This window comes from Camelina sativa, chromosome 20 (genome assembly GCF_030686135.1).
Source record: "Camelina sativa cultivar CO46 ecotype springtype chromosome 20, ASM3068613v1".
Classification (NCBI taxonomy): Eukaryota; Viridiplantae; Streptophyta; class Magnoliopsida; order Brassicales; family Brassicaceae; genus Camelina; species Camelina sativa.
The window spans coordinates 34,730,746-34,739,547 of NC_141899.1; positions in this window are offsets into that span (position 1 = coordinate 34,730,746).

Consider the following 8,802-nt stretch of genomic DNA (forward strand, 5'->3'; position numbering starts at 1 on the left):
CTTCCCCTGCCCCAATCAAAGTCATCGAAAAACGGTCTTGTATAAAACACTATGTGTCAGTAAAGATTGCAATTGAACCTGTCTGTTAAAGTAATTTGGAAACAAATATCGAAGTGCAATCAAAATCAGGAACAATTGTAAGAGGCACTGAGAGAGAGTGTGCAACATTTAGTATCATGAGAATCTTTGCCATCGGGTTTCATGACAGGAGATGGAAGAATATCAACGACATCTAGTAAAATAGAAAAATCTCCATGTCATATGATGCAAAGCACCAGTATCAATAATCACATCGGTGAGACAGGTTTTACCCGACAGATGTTCAAAGGTAGTGTTAAGACGTTGAGCTTGGAGAAGAGAGATGAGCTGAGATATATGATCATTGCCGTCTGTAGAATGATTGGTAATAGAATCTTGCCTGTGGTTGACTCGACCACGACTACGGGAAGAACTACGACTGGAACTGCCACCATGGTAGGAGCCACGACCACGGGTAGAATTTTTGGTTGCAATACCAATCAGGATAGCCATGAACCAAAAAACATTTGGTCACCTTATGACCTTTGCGGTTGCAATGAGTACATAGTAGAGTAGAATGGCCGCAGGGCCATGATGCATTAGGACGTGAGACGCGAGGTGGGATACTTAATTGCACTGAGAACCCAACAGCGTATGTTTTAGCAAGATCTTTAGAGCGAGAGGCGTTTAGGTTTTGTTCCTCACAAACCACACGAGAGTATACTTGATAGAGATCTGGTAAAGGCTCAACGTCTGTAATAGAAGAGCAGATGGAACTGAAATGATCATCCAAACCGAGGAGCAACTTATGAACACGGTCATCTTCACGTTGTTTCTTGATGTCAGCGGCAGCTTCACAACGGCAGACACGTCACGTCTTGTAATTTTGTACTTCTTACCAAAGTTCCATCAAACGTTCATAATGCAAGAATTGGTTGAACATCTAGTGTGCATGCAACAATCTCATCCTTTAGAAGATTCTTACTGTAACGCCTCCGAACCATCCTATGGCCGGAAATACCCAGAACGGCCCTGAGACGCCACTTTGGAAACGGACACCAACGATCCGGCCGAGGTTCTAAAACCCATTTATTGCCTTGACCGGTCCATCGGTGAGGTTTCCACCACTTTAGACACCACTTAGGCTTTTCAACCCTCGCGATGCCCAAGTGTTGTGCAGTCCCGGACTAGGATCTATGAGCTGATACTCGTATTCGAATATAACACCGATTCTTTCATTAATAGAAATATTTCACAAGTCTTAACAAAAGATTTATAGCGTTTTTATGGCCAGGCCTATTGCCAAAAAGATTATACAGATTTTTCTTTTAAAATATAAACATACTTCTTCTTTACACAAATGCACAAAAATCTACTTTCCAGGTTCCTATCGTCCAACATGCCCTCTAACACCCTGTACGGGTTGCCTGCAAGACAAAACACTATTATAAGTAAGTAAGATTACTTTAGTGAGTAACAGGGATCCCTGCAGAAGGTTAGATTCCCACCCCAACCCCAAAATCACAAGGAATCAATCAAGCAACACACAACAAGCAATCATCACACAACAATCAAGCAGAGAAAGCATGCGGAAACTAAAAAAAACAGCAAATGCAAGCAATCAACAGACATGCAAACTTGAATAAAAAAAAAAGATTTTTAAACAAGTTTACTAGGGCCCAGATATACTGTCTTTTGCCAAAATACTCATTTTCTCCGCATTACAACCACAAAGACATGTAATAGACATCATACATGATTCTAAATAATAAATTAAAACATCATATATCAATAGACATCATACATATGTCGTATATGTTTTAGACATTTAGGAGCTATCTTTGTTTACAAAGTATTTTAACCAAATATAAATATTGAGTTTATATTTTATTGGAAGTCTATTTGCAAAAAAAGAGAAGAAAACACGCAAAAACTGCAAATAAATAGATATGATCATGATGCATGCTGCATTAATATGAGAACAAACACATTAATTCACTAATAACCATACCACTATACCACTACACACGAAGTTTTATCTCTACTTTAATTCATCGCCTAACGAAGTAACCACAATAATTTGTTTGTCGTCTAACTAAACACCTGTTTAGCATCTAGTGTCGTCTAGACAAAATTTAAATATATGATTTCTGAGTCCAGAACTTTTTGGAACATATCTATAAGAAGAGAAATTAAACATTATCTGTGTCAGAAAAATGTTATTAATATCGTATATTGTAATTTTTTTTCTTGAAACTTAAATTGCAAAATGTTACCAATATCGAATCTGTCAGGAAATTTTTTTATGGACAGTTGAATAGCGGGGACCAAAGTTATAAAGATCCCAATTTAGAAAATTGATACTCCAGCAGTAACATATAAAGTTGCAATAATCAATTAATAAGATTGTGTCCTTTTCTGTCTCTGGCATCTATTTTTGTGGAGGAAAATTTCATCACGTGCGTTGTTTGGTTTTCGAAATCTAAAAATAGCTGACTTTTTTTTTTTTTCGTCAATCTGATTTCATCGATGATCTACAACAAGAAGGATTACAAGAGCTGGCAAGGATATCAATCCATCCAGAGAACTAAGCCGGCGAGTACAAACCCACTCTCGGAGGCTAAGATCAAAAGAGGCGAAACAAAGGGGAAAAAACCCAGACATGCAAAATACATTTCATCTAGTCTATTACTTTCCGGATCGAGATCTTGAACTTCAAAAATAGACAAATAAAACCTAAACCTTTGATAAATTAAAACAGATCTGAGACAAAAAAAATCACACAAACGGATAAGAATACAAGATTCTCCTTTACCACAAATTAAAACCGAATGGAGATACCGTGCGACCCTCTTTATGATGCTCCGATGAGAAGCCTCAGAGACGGTGAGACAGATCCAAAACCTAGAGAAATAGAAGGAAGGAGATCTAGATCTACAAAGTGAGATTCTTCATCTAAAAATAGCTGACTACATACATACAATTATACAAAGGTGCAATAATCATTGAAATATAGGTTGAAAATGCTAAAGAAATCTTAAATATATATTAAATCAAGACAGCTAAAACATTACATTTTACAAAAAAAAAAAAAAAGGCCTAACATGGTTGATCATATAACTTGTTGCTGCTAATGCCAAATATAGAAACATTTTGATATATGAAAAAGGCGAGTAAATCTTTTGATTCATTTCGGTTATAAACTAGTTTTCTAAGATTCTCATTGATCAAAATGCCTAGCAAGAGAGAAGAGTTTTTCTTTCATTTTCCGGCGAACTGTTAAGGCCATCTGCAACGCAGCATCTTTTACACTGATCCTGAGTATAAAAAATAGAAAAAACTCAAACAGTAGAGGAACAAGTGGAGGAACGGTCTTGAGCAAGATCTAGTCTTGAGCATTGATCTTGACTTATATATATATTTTTCTCTCTTTTTCTCTCTTACCTCATTATAATATTATTACCTCATTATATTATTATAATTACTTTAAGATCAGTTGTGCCATTGCAGATGCCCTTAGGGCATTTTTATTGGGTGAACACTTTTGGGTGTTCTTAGAGTGAAAATATTATAAAAATAATGTAAGATCATTAGTTTAGATATTTTGTTAAGAAGTTTGTTATTGGAAGAACATGTTTAAGATCATAAGATTTAATAATATAATAATCTTAAACATATTACAAGTATAAAAACTTTAAAAAATAACATTTAAATTGCAAACTTAAAAAAGTTTTATTAAAATTCAAAATACAATACCAAATTTTTATGAAACAAAAAAACATTTAAAAAAAAACCAAACAAATATATTACTTAATTAATTAAAACACACAAATATTTTTTTTAATTAATACATAGTTTATGTCCAAATTTATTCCATATATTCTCCTTTGCAAAAAAAAAATAACCAATAACGGACTGCCACGTCGAGTTAGAACTCTGCGAAAATCTGTTCTAATTGAACACCAAAAAAAAAGTTCTAAACATACTATTCAATATTTTTCTAATTTAATTCGGCTTAGAACAGCCTTGGTGTTCCCCCTATAAAGATAGCCTTAGAGCTTTGAGGAAATTAATTAAAGTAACTATAATTACTTTAAAATCAGTTGTGCCAAAGATTAGTTGAGTTTTTTCTATTTTTTTATACCCAAAATCATTGTAAAAGATGTTGGATTGCAGATGGCCTAAGGGCTTTGGGGAAACTAATTAAATAATATATTATATATACTAGGTTTTGAACCTACGCTACGCGTTGGTTTATTTGATTTATTTTTATAAAAATTATATATGATTGATGATGGTAATGAAATATTATTTTACACAAAACTTTAAATTACTATTAAGGGAAATATTAAATTTCATATACACAAATTTTAAAAATATAAAAATCAGTTGTGTTTTAAAATCAAATCTGATAAAAAAATCATGAATCTAACTCGATGTCCATGCGAGGCGGATCAAACTGGTGACTTCACATATCTTAAACCATTTCTTTGGTCACCAGAAAAACGAAACAATTTTATAATCATGAATTTATCTCCTTTTTCATATTTAATTGATCACTATCACCTATGTTTTCGTGTTTTTTATTTAATGTTTTCTTATTCTTCATATTCTTTCTTGTCATTTTCATTGTCAAATTTTATGGTAATTGTCATCGTTACTTTTACCGTCCAGTTCTTTGTTATATTCTTCTTCTTGTGCTTCCTCGTCAACTTTTTCACATTCTTTCACTGAAAAAACCTTTTTTTTTAGACTACCACAAAACTGGTTAACCCATCAAACTCCAAGACCAAAATCATTTTGTCTCGTAAAAATTGTGCAATTCATCAAAACCAGCATAGTCAACACATGCACCCAATTATTGATATTTTCATCCATATATTTCTCAAACCAAAATCCTTACTTGCAGAGAAAGTAATATGAACTCATATATAGTAAAAACAATATTTATGCTTTTCGTCGATCCTTCTTCTTTAAACTCAAATAACATCAAATCAAGGTCTTGCAACGTCAATCTTTCTTTCTTAGACTTAAAAATAAATTTTTTACTGCAAAAGTATCAAATCATCTATAAAGTCATACATAAAAACATGTTTTACAGTTCATAAGAGATATAAAGCACAAACGGAGATAAGTAAGATATTTTCAAGATATTAAAAAATTTGATATATAATATTTAGTAATTCTTAAACTTTTAAATTTTTAAAAGAGATTAAATATTGAAAATATTTCAAACTTCAGATGTAGTTTAATTATCTGTAACATTTTTTTTAGAGTTAAATATTAATGACACTTTTACTTTTTATAGAGTTTAAATAGTTATAATATTTTAACATTTTTATGGAGGTATTTATAATATTTCTAAACATTGTATAAAAAATATTTAAACCTTTAAGAAAAATTAATTTGGTAAAATAAATCAAATAACTTTTAAATTTGGAAACCTGATAAATAAGCATAAATCAAGCAAATAAAAATATTTTGAAACCTTTTTAAAGCTAAAACTTTTAAAAGTTTCAACATTTATAATATTTTAAAACTTTTTAAAAGCTATTTCAATATTTATAATATTTAAAATTTTTAAAAATTTAAATTTTATAATATTTTTTTGAAACTTTTTAAAGTTTTAGTTTGATCAAATAAAAAACAGGATCAAACCGAATAAAACTTTTTAACTTGGATGCCTGATAAATCAAGCTTTTCTGCTCATTCGTTGTTGGAAGCATATTAATCTTATTTATACTGGTTTGAACCATTGTCTAAAAATTTTCTATCTAATGTGAGATATTATACATAGTTTTTTTATTTCCATAAATTTAAAATTTTCCTTTTTCTAAAAAATTCTGGAAATTTAGAAAATTTTAATGAATGACATGTCAAATCCTGATAGGTTGTTTAAAATAATATATTAAAATACTAGATGAAGCAATGATTTCCTTTAATATATAAAATTCTGCAAATTTCTAAAATGTTAATAGTAACATGTTGAATCCCTATTGGTTGTTTTAAAGCTTAGGTTTTAAAAACCTTTTAAATGTTAAGAAATTTTTAAAATTTAAAAATTATAATATTTTGAAACCTTTTTAAAGCTAAAACTTTTATAAGTTTCAATATTTATAATATTTTAAACTTTTAAAAGGTTCGAATATAATATTTGAACCTTTTAAATAGTTTCAATATTTATAATATTTTAAACTATTAAATTTTTAAAATTATAATATTTAAAAACTTTTTCAAAGATAAGAGCTTTTATAATTTTCAATATTTATAATATTTAAAATTTTAAAAAATTTAAATCTTATAATATTTTTTTGAAACTTTTTAAAGTTTTAGTTTGATCAAATAAAAAACCGGATCAAACCGAATAAAACTTTTAAACTTGGACGCCTGATAAATCAAGTTTTCCTGCTCATTCGTTGTTGGAAGCATATTAATCTTATTTATACTGGTTTGAACCATTGTCTAAAAATTTTCTAGCCAATTGTTTTAGTTTGATCAAATAAAAAACCGGATCAAACCGAATAAAACTTTTAAACTTGGACGCCTGATAAATCAAGCTTTCCTGCTCATTCGTTGTTGGAAGCATATTAATCTTATTTATACTGGTTTGAACCATTGTCTAAAATTTTTCTAGCCTGTGGGATATTGTACATAGTTTTTTTTTTATTTCCATAAATTTAAAATTTTCCTTTTTCTAAAAAATTCTGGAAATTTAGAAAATGTTAATGAATGACATGTCAAACCCTGATAGGTTGTTTAAAATAATTATTAATATATAAAATTCTGGAAATTTAGAAAATGTTAATTAGTGACATGTCGAATCCTTATTGTATGTTTAAAATCCTAGGTGGACAGCCTTAGAAACTTATAGCTCCTACTTTTATTTAGTATAATTAAAAAGAAAAAGTTTTTTTTGTTTATATGCATGGTGGCATAAAAGAACTCGTCGACCTAAAAACAAAAGGATTCCATCATAGAGAAATAATGTTAAAGTTGCGTAGCTCATGTCATTGTATGGGGGGGCCTTCAACTTTTATTGACTCCCTTTAGCAATATTTACAGGAACCCCACTTAAAAAAGGACAATTAGCTAAGTAACATCTTTTGATGAATTTCTTTACGCAAATATGTATATCCAAAAGTTCATTACGTACCTAATTCTTACGCCAATATTATTTATATATATTTAATATCCTTAATTTATGTGTGATTATATATTTTTAATATGATAGGTCATCATGAATTCATAGTGGTGCAAACCATAAAATCTATCGACAACATGTGAAAGTTTTTTTTTTATAATAACAACATGTGAAAGTTGCTAAAAAGTTCTAAACGTTTTTTAAAGTTTTTCCACATATTTTCAAAAACTTGGGAAATTATTTTCGTTTTTGTAACTTATTTTGTTTCCAAACATTTTCCTACCATTCGACCAAAGCAAAAACATTTTCCTACCATAAGTGGATATGTTTTCCGTAATCTAAATAAATATATGTTTGATAATGTAACACAGTTTTTGGAATAATTATTAGGTTTCCGAAGTTTTCATAATTTTTCGAAACTTGAGTAAAATCATTGTTCTTTTCTTTTTTTTGAATTACTAAGAAGTTTCGGCCTAGGTCCGTACATCCTCTCAGACCAAGGACTAGAGCATTTTATATGGTTTCCTCCCAAACGCCGTCTGTCGAACAGTCGACCTCTAGACTTTACCAAAAAGTCTTTATCAATCATTGTTCATTTTCCCTCATGTGAATAAGAAGTATTTTTTACATATCTTAATCTAAAATCGTCTTTTTACATATCTTAATCTAAAATCGTCATTTAATTTTTAAATATTTATTTATATCCGAATCTAAATCGTCATAATTATTAACTATACTCCTGTTGTTGAAACAGTTGTATATATAACAAACATGTTAACTATTTAAGATTATCATTCAATTTTATATGGGGCCAAACATTCTCACAACAAATACTATCACGTCCAATCAAATACTATCACGTCCCACAACTAATGTTAACCATCCAATCCAATACTATCATTATCTAGCTTATGACGACATCTTGGGATCCATATGAGTCAAGAGCGGAGTTGACGTGTCTCCCGTAAACACTTTAAACCGGTCCTTTTACTTGTGGTTGCAACAGCGGCAGCGACGTGGCAAAACAATGGTGGCCGTAACGAGTATATTTTTTGCTTTTTGTTTAGTGTATTTATAAGGAGTTGTATAATTGTAATTAGTCATAAGCTAAACCCTAGTGTAAAGTCTATATATGTTGTAAATTATTTCTCTTAATGAATCATTCAATCTACGATTATAAGAGGTGCCAATATAGTGTCTTTAAACGTAATCAGATAAAGTTTGCTTTGTATACAGGCGGGGACCTTTTTCTTTGCATTGATCCACTGACCATTTTAACTCTCCAGTCTCCCACCTAGAGAGAAAAAGACAGAGAATAAAATTTTCATGGAAGACAGCAATTATTTAATCACTTGTTAGTTGCTCCACATACTGGAAAGAGTTCATATTATTATTAATTTGTTCATACTAATTTACTTACTATATAATGTAATCAATTCATTTTCAATAAGATCTTTTAGAACATTTATATCGCTGTATATATTGTTCTAATAATTATTATACAATTTTGTTATTCGTTTAAAGATTAAATCATAAAAAACTTAACCATAAATAATGTGCCAACTGCCATATGTCCAAAAACGTTTTTGATAGGATTCTTTAATCGAGAACCATGTGAGATACGAACGATAGACATGCTACCT